Below are 12,122 nucleotides of genomic sequence, written 5' to 3'. Positions count from 1 at the left end.
AATTTTTTCAAATTCCCGCGACTTTTTATTGAAGATATACTATAGTAAATAAAAATTTTTCTAGTTGTTTTTTAAATTTCTCATGCGTCTAATTTTCTTCTACTTGACCCTACGATCGTAATTTTAAATAAAATTTTAAAAAATACGACAAAATTAATCAATTATTATTATTTTTTATTATTTCTTTCACCAATTATTAAATCCAATGCCTATAAACTTGTTAACTGAATTGATGGATTGAAAAATTACTGAAAAAAAAATATAAAAATAAAAGATTGTTCTACTCGAATTTCAATTAACACTTTGAAGCTGATGGAAACTGGAATGAGTCAAAAAATGCAAACGCACTCACAAAGGGATCGATGATAGATAAAATAGAGCCAACCCATCCTAAACGTATATATATATATATATGTATACATATATATACATTTTTTTAACTATATATTTTCTATGACGCTCGAATATTAACAATGATCTTTTTTTAAATTTCTTTCTCTTTGTAAATTATTTTTTAAATATTATATTCGACAGTGAAATATATAAATAATAACAATGCTGGTGAATAAAAGTAATGGGGTGAAAAAAAAATATTGTTAAAGGTCAAGGATAATTGGAGTTGAAGGAAAATAAATAAAACAAGTCGAGTTTAAGATGGGAAAAAGTGTTAACATTATTGACAGTATCAATGATGTATTGATGTATTATTTGACCTCAGGATATATATTTTTAGATACAAACATCAAATAATAATACAAGATTCACAAGTGGAATTCCAGATAAAGTTAAAAAAATAGTTCATATTTTAGTTTACTTTAAATTGCGTCTAAAGTATTCAATTTAGGGACAAGGTCATCAGAGACTTTTTTATAGGAAATTTAATTTCCTATAAAAATGTACTGATACATATTTGTCGTATTTCTAATACTTGACTCAGAATTCAAGTTTTAAGATATTGGAATATTCATTAAATTAATTTTTAATTTTGTTCATGAACTGGAGACTTTAAATTAAAATTACGATTACAATAATAATTGGATACTAAAAAGTGTAATTTAAAATCGATATCTCATTGTTGTGAGCTTAGTTTTTTTTCTCTTTTTCTGTGTTATCAGACTTTAAGAAACAATAAATAACTCATCGGATGCAACATCCAGTTAAAAAAAAAAAAAAACTTCCGTGCCGGAAGACTGTAAAGAAGTAAGTAAGGAAAGATGTAAAACAAAAAGTAAAATATAAGAGATGTGGAGCGAGAAACGATTGTTGGTAAGATTTGTACCGGTCGTCCGGTTGTCGATCTTCCAGTCGAAATACCAAAAAGCCCTTAACTTTTTTTATATTTTTTTAATAATCTTCTTTTACGTTTTCCTTCTTTTATAACATCCTTACTTTTTCCGACATACTCCTTGCAAACTCTCTCTACCCAGACTGTTTACCTAGATGTCGATACCATCGTGCAGTAAATCGACTTCACGTACGAGTAAAAAATTACCCGTATTTTCAAGCACTAAATTTTTTTTTTGCCCATTTTGCCCCAATTATTTTAATTCATAAAAAATTTATGCTGGCCCATTTTGCCTCATGCTTCCTCCTTCTTATCACGAATTCAATTTAAATTTATATTAAAAAAATAAAAATAAAAGTTTATCGACATTTTTTTTTTTTTTTTTTTTTTATTCTTAAAAACCTTTTTAGTAATTTATGATACGTATCAAAGTTTATTGCTGTGGAGTAAAAGCTTCCAGTCTTCCAGTGTATTTCAACTACATTTTCCGCGATTTAAAACCACCGTCCGAGAATGTGTATAAATATAAAATTTATTAAGTATAAAAAAAAAAAAAAGTTGCGGAAACTTGTCGTAAAACTGACGAATCGACGTCACAAGTGAACCGCCGTCTTACATTACTCTTTACTTACTTAATTTACACTGAAAATAAATATGAGAAATTTGAAATTTAAAGCTGTTGTGGTCGAAACGAAAACTCGCTAATTAATTATTGTAATAGACCACAAAGTTGGTCTATAAAAAATAATACCTGGGCAATTGTTATTTCAATGACGTGAGTAATTAATGTAATCACTGTTGTGTAAAATAATAATCCGCGTTAGCCACAATTCTGAAAAGATGATGGTTAAATTCCGTGAATTTAATTACTGTTTAACTCAGGTACACATGAACAATTATACGAAAGCTCACATTGTAATATATTTTCCTCTTTTGTGTATTATGTTCTCTGTTTATTAATTTAATACAATGTTCACTTCATAAATAACAAAGTTGAGGTATTTTGATAATTTTAACTATTTTAATAGAGTAGAACTAATTGACAATACATCTTAATTTAATGATCCTGAAGTTAACAGACAATGAAAATTCTTGAATTTTTTTTTTAACAAATCGATTACAAAAAAATAAAAAATAAAAATATGCACTTGTAGAAAATTTAAAAATCTATAGGTGCAATTTTTTCAAATACTTTTTTTTTATAATTTATTGTTTAAAAAAAAATCCAAAAATTATTAGACTTCAGTATCAACTTAATTTACCAAATTTTCATCCAGTGCAATATTTTGGTTTGTCAAAATTTAATTGCGGTTGTAATTTTTTTTATTTTTTATCCGGAGTAAATTCGAGTGGGTGACTGTTTATTTATTTGATCCCCTCACAGAAAAAATTAAATTCTTGACTGAAGGTAAATATTCTTGATTCAAAAAAATTTTTTTGGAGACCTAATTTTTTTCAGATAAAGTAGAAATTTAAACTAACAAAGACGAATTTTTTTTAACCAAGACAAATTCTCTTGGCTCAATAAAATCTTGACTTGATTCCCGAAAACGTTTGTCTTCAAAACTATTTTCTTGACTCAAGGTAAATTTTTTTTCTGTGCTGAAAGTGAAATTTACTCCAGAGGGGATTTTTTGCAGCGTAATTTAGAATATGAAAAAAAAAAAGCAAATTCTGAAATTTGTATGAGTAATTTTAGTTTTTCAATTGAGTCCTATCATAATTTCTAAAATTATTTTTAAAAAGTCAGAACCGGTTAATTTATCAAATTATTACCAAAAATATAAAAAATATATGAAAAATTGCGTCAACTCGAGGGGTCATATTATACACGTTTATATATTGAATATGAAAACAAATGTAAGAGAGAAAAGATAAAGAGATAGGGAGAGGAAAACAAAGCCGTAGGCGTTGCATAACGAGACACCTGAAATAACGAACTCGCGCACCCAACAACCCCCTAGTCGGTACACTTGAGCTGTTTCTTGCAGTACTACAACTTTTCTTGGAGTGTATATAGTGCACTAGCACGTGGTTCCTGCATATCAGTATAGATATTTCTCAACACTACTCTCATATTTTTACTTCATCTACTCTCTCTTTATTCTCATCACAATTCATTTTCTCGTCTTGAATTCCCGACGTACGTGCTCAGCTTCTTTTCACTTTCTTCAAATTCTCATATTATTTTACTTCATATTTTCACTTCACTTACGTGAATTTATGTTTAAAAATAAAGGAGAGAAATTCATCTTTATTAATAATAATTTTAAAAATAAAAAAGTCAAATCAGGTAAAAGCCCCACGCCCGCTCACTTTTCATTGGAGTGAGATTGAATCACTCAATATAAATTAATAAATAAAATGAAAAATCATATTTTTTTTTTTAGTTATTTTTTGAAGCTTCGAGTATTAGAATAAAATTTAAGTTTGAAGAATAATCTTGATAATTAATTATTATTAATTTTTTAAATAAGGTCATTGAGTGTACCCATAGTCGCTCACTAAAAGTTGTCATGTACCATTACTCGACCAACACATGGCCCTATAGTCGCTCAAAGACAATATCAATTAAACTATGATAAGTTTATTGATTTGGACAAATAATTTATAAATTATACTACTTTATTCTTTCATAATATTAAATTTCATGAATTTTAAAAATGTATTTAATAAGATATAGTTACAACAATTCTTAAAAAATTTGACGTAACCCAAATTTAATCTAACGAATGAACGTTAAAGTAAAAAATGCCCGGCTTTGCGCGATTTTGAAAACAGTCATTTAATTTAAATTTATAATTTATTATAAAATAATTTGATACATCATATTTTAATATATTTAGATTCACAAATAATTATTTATCAATAATAATATTTTTAGTTGTAATTTTTTTTAATAAAAATTATAAAAAAACGCCTTAAACAGAAAGTGAGCGACTATTGGTACTGAGCGGGTATAGGGGTTTTTACTTTACCAGAATTTTTTTCTTAGTAATAATAATTTGAATTTAATTTTAAGAATTGATAAAAAATTTCTTTGGCAAAAGAGACTCAAAAAAATTTTGTAAAAATGTTTAAAAAATTTATTTAAATTTATTTGATCGGTAGCTATGACAGTTTCAAAAACAATACGAAAGAATAAATTTATTAGTTTTGAAGTTTCATATACAACTTGATGCGACAAACGTTAATAAAATAAAAATAAAACTAAAAAAATTCAATAAAAGTGACATAGATTTTTTTTTTTTATTATTAAATTGTTTTCTTTTTATTTTAAAATCGATCGACATCCCTGTAGTTGTGAGTACACATATAGTGTGTACGGTGAAATATGAGTGAAGTTGTAAAACGTCAGAGTTAGGTCAAAGGCCAGATAACCGGCAAGACAAAGCCTCTTTGTGTATTCAACACTCGACGTGTACGTAGAAATATTTGATGGTTAAAAAATAAAATAAAAGAAAAAGCCATTTAAAATCCGGCACGTGTGTTAAGCGATAAAATTTCTAAAAAAATATATATATATATATATATATATATATATATATATATATATATATATGGATATAGCCTGGGCTGGATTTTATTAACACACACTAAGCGACTCTCGTAAATCCATGGAAAAAATAAAAAAAAATTTTTTTTTGATAATGACTGAGTTTACAGTTGAGAAAATAGCGAAGTAGTTAAAATCGTAACTGCGTGACAAACTATAAAAATATATATGCACATATATAGTTATACATAAATTGAGCTTTTGTATACACGCGTCGATAGTTTAACATATGCAGTGTTTTCATTATATATAATTGCATCTCATAACTATGGATTACTTATTTATATTAATATTTTCTTTACTCCACTACCGGTTTCGTGATACGTAAAAAAGTATATATATATATATATATATATATATATAATAGTATCAATATTTAATTTATTTGTAATAAATGAAGTATAAATCAACGTCCACTTGATAAAATTTATTGCTAGTTACCGAGCCTGGGCTATAATTGGGCCGTAACTGGGACAACTAGCTTATTATCGACATGCGGTAGCAGTCATCTGTGATTTCAGTAGTTACGCGCGGGTTTGGTCAGCCGAAATTCAATGCCAATTTTTTTATAATTACGTCATTAGTATAAGTAATAAAAAAAAATAAAAAAAAAAATACATCCTCTTATGTTATGGTAACTTTCGCACTGGTAACTATTTACACTACACTGAAAAAAATAATCGGTAGCTACTACCGATCATTTTTCGGTAGCCGCTACCGATTATTTCAGTACCAGTTACCTAATTTTTGGTAACAGCTACCGATTTTTTTTCGGTAGCTGGTAACGATTCCAATCAGTAACGGCTACCGAAATAATCAGTAGCTGTTACCGAATAATCAGTAGCCGTTACCGAAATAATCGGTAGCTGTTACCAAAAATTAATCACTAGCAGCTACCGATTATTTCGATAACTGGTACCGAAATAATCGGTAGCGGCTACCGAAAAATAATTGGTAGTAACTACCAACTGCCAATCGGTAGCTGTTACCAACTGCCAATCGGTAGCTGCTACCAATTATTTTTTTCAGTGTAGTAGCTTGTCTTCAAAAATGTAATTTAAATTTTGTTTCTTTGTTATCTTTTTTTATTATATTTCAATATTATTGTTTATATTTTTATTTTTTTGAAGACAAATCATAGTGATCTATCCTATAATTTTTTTTTGTATGCGAATACTCGATATCACATCATATGTTGTTATACTTATGTATCTAATTGTGACCCTGTTATTGGCCATATGGCTTTTGGGTCTCTTTATAAATAAATAAATAAGTAAATGAGTCGACCCGAGACTAGATGAGCACTGTCAAAAATAATTTTTCTCAATAAAAAAATATCGTCTCATCTTACCCCGGGTGCCCAGTAGTGGGAGTGACCGATCATCAATCAGTAGCCATTATACATAAATTTTTTTCTCTTTCCTGTATGACACAATAGATAAATATTTGAATAAAATATATATAAAGGCACGTCAACTGGAAACAATGTATATCACGCGAGCGGCATTACATGATAAATAATATCAGACTTACAGTAACCGTCATATTAATAGAGAGGGAGCTGGATAATACGTGAAACTAAGCGAATTATCCGAAGCCAGCTGAATGTATATTGGAGCGTAGAACAATTAAGCAGATAGAAACGGGTGGAATGGATACGTACTAAAGTTTAGCACAGGACAGACTGTATAAACTATATACACTCGCACATTAATCGCGGGCTTGTGAAAGTGCATTGGGATGTGGGCCGCGAAGAGCAAAGGGAGCCGATAAACGAGAGCCAGGCGAAGAGGGAATAGGAAACGGACTAGGATCACTCGGCATAGTAGTAGGTGATATAATCAGGTTTCAGGTGATCGTATATATATGAGACAAACGGGTACACGCACGCTAATGAAATATGGCGAAAGGGGATGAGCGACGGTGCGTGTAGCCTCGATTTATTCCACTACTATGCGTGCATCACTGGAGAGTACACATATCCATAGACAGACACACATACTTTGGCTTGATGACTCCACACACCCTTGCCCTGTACCCTTCACTTCCTTTACCGGCTGTATATATGTATGTATATTTATATAGGGGCGTCACAGACACCATTGCAGGCTGCTCTGCTCGCTTTGCTCTACACTCTTTTCAACCCCTTTACCTTCCCTTGGTAGCATACACGTTCCGGTGGATTCAGATCGCTCCGACACACGTATTCAGGTCGAGTGTATTATATGCTTGGACCTCATTGAGTTAAGCTACCGCGATAGTCCAGTACTGACATACAATATGCAAAACTTGTGGTCTTGAATAATATGACATTTAGCCTCGCGGTGTACATTCCTGTATCTACATTCATTGAAATTGATGTACATGGAGTTTAGGTCTTTAAAATTTGGTGTATTGGTAATATAATAAGAGGATTCTATTTGTAGTAATGGGTATTAGGGAAAAATGGATAAAAATGCGACACCATTTTTGAGACAAATAATTTCTTTTATTATTTTTTATGGGTGTAAAAAAAATATATTTTGTCAAAAGAAGTGTTTCGCTATACGTCCGGTCCCTTTATACACGGAAAAAAAAGAAATGTTGCTGCAACAGGAACGTTCCTGTAGCATGATCTTGTAGCTGCAGCAGGATATTCCTGTTACAGCTACAAGATCAGTCTTGTTGCAGCTACAGGTTATTCCGGTTGTAGCCACAAGACTAGCCCTGTAGCTGCGTCAGAATTATTCCTGTGGCTGCAGGACTGATCTTGTGAATACTACAAGACTTTCCTGCAGCAACAGTTCTTTTTTTTCCGTGTAGTTATAGAGAAATCATTTATTTTTTTTTGTTGGAATAATTAGTGTTGAGAATTTGTTTCATAAAAAAAAAGGCCATTCGGCATCCGAAATGGAAGTAGATTTCTTACGATAATTGTTCCACTTTTAATAAGTAGGGGAGGGTGGGGCAGAGATCATTTTGCTTTTGTCCTATTTCGAACAAATTTATGGACATTTTGCCAAAATTCTGAAAAATTTTTTTTTTTTTTGTGGGGCAGAGGCACCCCTTCAAAAAGTGATAAAAAAATTTTTTTTTTCGTTTTTTTTTTTTTTTAATTGTTTTCATCATTAAGAATGTATTTCTTTCTCTTGACAACTATTTTTGGTTTTATATTACTCGAAAAAAATTTTTTAAAGCGTAAAAAATCGTTCACTCTCGATTACCTTAATTACTAATTGTTATTTAATAAAAAAAAACATCAATTCTATAATTTTACTTTATTTCAAAAATTTATCAACTAAAAAAAAAAATTTAATTTTTATAAATTTTTAGTGACCAAATTTGCCTCTTACATAGAGGAACGGCCGAAAAATATGAAAAAATAATTTTTTCGGAAATTTCGGCTGGTCCATTTTGCCCCAGGTGTTATGCGTAGGGCTAGAAATGTGGAATTATAATCATTTTTTTTTTAATTTGACGATAAAAATATGAAAAAATCACTTTTTAAAAATTTTGAGCTTGTCCATTTTGCCCCAAATATCATGCGTAGAGGTAAAAATGCGCAAACATATCGGATTTATAGTAATTAGTCGAAAAAAAAAAAAATTTTTTTTTGGTCAAAATTTCAGGGGGGCCGCTCTACCCCATGGGGGCCGCTCTGCCCCACCCTCCCCTATATGACTTTGAACCCTTATTAAAAGTCGAACAATTATCGTAAAACAAAAAATAAAAAAAGGAAAATATAGCTTTTTCTATCAGCTATCAAGTTCTTTTTACGTAATAAAGATAGATATACCCGTTAAAAAGTTATTTACGAAAAAAATAAAAAAAGTAGAACTTTTCGTTTTTTTTTTAATTTCAAATGTTCACCATTTCTAAACTAGTTGACCGATTTTGCTCATCTTCGAACTTAACCAAGCTAATCGTTCATAGAATAAGTGTACCAAGTTTTGTTAAGATCTGTTAAAAATTGTGGCCGCTATCGTCGCAACATGGCGCGTTATATATACATACATATATAAACTTTTGAACCAATGGTATTTTTGGAACCTACTCGATGAATTATGATAGATTATGGTAAAATTCTTTGAAAATTCCACCATGAGGACAAATGCGAAAGATAGATTTCTATGAAATCTCCTAAAAAGTGAGATTTAACACGAATTTTTTCAAATGTTGTAACATTCCCCGATGATTGGAGTAATTTTTTACGCCAACTTAAGAAAGTATAGACTGAAATGAACAGATAAATTTAACGATATCTATTGAAACTTTTTTATAGCCAAAAATATGTGGAAATAAGAGAAGGGAAATTTGTCGCATTTTGAGACGCTTGTGCATAATTATCGAATAAAGTTTAAAAAATACTACTTAGCTTTATCGGATGGTTATTTATTGAGGGGCATAACGATTAGTTTAAAGGTTTTTATGGCTTTTCCATCAGCATCAGCATCAGCATTATCATTACCATCATCGGGTCTAACGACCCGTACTGCCGTCTTTACAACTTTACAGTTCTTTTATTACCATTCTCCCGCTGCTTCACGTGTCTTATCCCTCCTGCATATTCTAACTACATAATGCTTCAAAATTTATCTGCTACATGGAGTCAATAGTCTTGTAAAAGTATAACGTTTCGATCGTTTTCATTATTAAGTCCTACTCTTGAAAATAGTCACGCTAAAAACACTGACGATTAATTATTTCCGCACGGTAACGCTTTGGCATAATAATTAATTAGTTAGAGTGACATTAGTACACTAGTATGTCATTAGTATTCTCCATTAGTGACAAATAGGATATGTGGTATATATTAATATTGATGATACTGATTGCTTTGATCTCTAAGTCGTCAATGTAAATATTAAACTGATGTAAAAAAACTTAAATAAATATCCGCGTCTTCGATACCAAAATTTATTTTATTTAATATTATTTATTACCCAGTAAAAAATTGGGAGTTAATTCGGAGTAGTTACGGATTTTATTTAAATCCGAATTCGCTCCGTCACTCGGAGTCTCGGAGTTTAAAAAAAAATCGCTCTGCATACGGAGTAAATAAGGAGTTTGTTTTTTCAGCGGAGTGATTTCGGAGTGGTGTTGATTTTATTTCAATCCGCATTCACTCTGATCTGAAGTAAAAAAAAATGAACTTCCCTACGGAGTAAATTTCACTCCGAGGGAATTAAATAAATAAACAGTCATCCGCTCCGCATTCACTCTGGATTTACTCCGCGTTCACTCCGCTAATTTTTTACAGTGTAACTATAAAAAATAAAATACTTTTTCTAATTAACATATATTTACAGATCTGCATATATTTTCATATATCTAAATCTAATTATAAAGATAAAAGTAAATTCGCGTGTTTAAGTTTTTTTTTTTAATACTGATTTAGATTTTTTTTACTGCGACTTTAAAAGTTTAATGGCATTAATTAATAATAAAATAATATTAATTAACGGGTGTTTAAATCACAATCATAATGCTCATAAATATTAATTTATTAAAATAATAAGTAATCATCAGAATAAAAAAGACGACAAAGTTATTTATTTAATTTGAGATCTGATTACTCATCAGTAATTAATTGCCATCAGTATCCATGTTTGCAAAAAAAAAAAAAAGAGACTAAATTAGTTAAAAATTACTGACAGATTAAATAGTTAACACTATTCAGTTTTATTAATAAATACTTTTGAACAACTAATCAACTCTAATTAATTTTATCAGTTTCCAAAAGTGATAATTAGTATTTTTTATGAAAGTTTAAAACTTGATTATAAATTTAAACAAGTAAAAGTTTTCAGCGTTTGTTGCACCCCATCTTGTAAAAGAAAATTAAACTGTTGATAATTATTATTTGAATAAATAATAATTAAGAAAGAGCTTACTTACTTTTACTTAAATTTTTTTAATGAATCGGGTTTAATTAAAATTTAATTTAAATTCGAATCAATAGAGATAACTAATTTCGTGTCTATTAAAAATCCATTTGAAAGGTCAACAAAAAAAATTTTTTTAATAGAATCGCTTATGAAAAATTAATTAACTCTAAAAGTAAAGTATTTAATATTACAAAAGCAACAACTTTAATAAAAATATTAATTTCGTTCACTTTCCAGGTATTTAAAATTTTTAATTAAAAATTTCATCCGGCCACTCGGCACCCACATTCCGCGATATTAATATTAATTCACATAAATAAACAAAAATAAACCCATTTAAATTTTTATTTACACATGCATTCGATATATATTTATAATAAATGTATAACGATAAAATGAGTTCTGGGATATTACATTTATAATTCATGTAATCATGCAGTTGAGTGAACAAACTTTTACTCTAGAACTCGGATAAATTTAATAACGAGTCATAAAATAAAAAAATTATTTTTTTTGTCATTAACATTCAAAGATTGCCAGTTTATTAAGATGGGAGCCAGTGAATACTGCTCGTCGTCGTTCTCTTTAATACATACGACGTTTGCTGACATGCAAAAGTGCAAGAAAAAGGTCGAGGCGTCAAAAGTGAAGAAAGTGAAGAAAAAAATTATTATGAAGAGCAATTTGCATTCTCAGTATGCATTTTTTTTACTACACTTTTCGTATATTTACCTGGAACTCATAATTTTTCAGTAGGTTTACTGCTCTTGGAATAGCAGTTTGCATACAAAATAACCCTATTTAAATAATTCATATAGAGATCTATATCCAGCATCGATTTTCTTTAACTTTTTGGATGAAATCTTACACGGAAAAAAAACTATTGCTGCAAAAGGACGTAGTTCTGTAGCAGCTACAGAACTTAGTTCTGTTGCAGCTACAGGACTTAGTTCTGTTGCAGCTACAGGACTTGCGTTGCAGCTACAACATGAAAGCCCCGTAATATTCACAAGATCAGTCCTGTAGCTGCAACAGGGCTGATCTTGTAGCTGCTCATACTATAGGATTTATTCCTGTTGCAGCAACAGTATTTCCGTAAATATCGTTGTCTATGCACTGTAAAAATTTTCGGTGTAAAAATGGACCCAGAGAACTTTACACGGCCGTGTAGTGTGAAATTTTCTCGGTGTAAATTTTCCATCCGTGTAATTTTTCTACGGTGTAATCAACTTTTTTTACACCATTCCGTGTTACTCGTAATTTTAATTATTGAGCAACAAACGATCATTGAATATTTTTAACTGTGTATTTAATTAAAAACTGCATTAATTTTATTTGGATACACAGTTTAAAATTTTTTGTTCTTGTATAAAAATTGAATGGTTAAATATTTTGTGTAAATTATTTGACACCA

At 29.7% G+C, this 12,122-nt stretch overlaps 1 protein-coding gene across 1 annotated transcript in view; it reads right to left on the bottom strand.

The window, feature by feature from the left end:
* LOC130677417 (alpha-2C adrenergic receptor) overlaps positions 1-12,122 on the bottom strand; it is a 115,792-nt gene that overhangs the window by 14,250 nt on the left and 89,420 nt on the right. The window lies entirely within an intron of this gene.

The sequence above is a fragment of the Microplitis mediator genome, chromosome 11 (genome assembly GCF_029852145.1).
Source record: "Microplitis mediator isolate UGA2020A chromosome 11, iyMicMedi2.1, whole genome shotgun sequence".
Taxonomy (NCBI): domain Eukaryota; kingdom Metazoa; phylum Arthropoda; class Insecta; order Hymenoptera; family Braconidae; genus Microplitis; species Microplitis mediator.
This window is presented reverse-complemented; position numbering and strand designations above follow the sequence as displayed.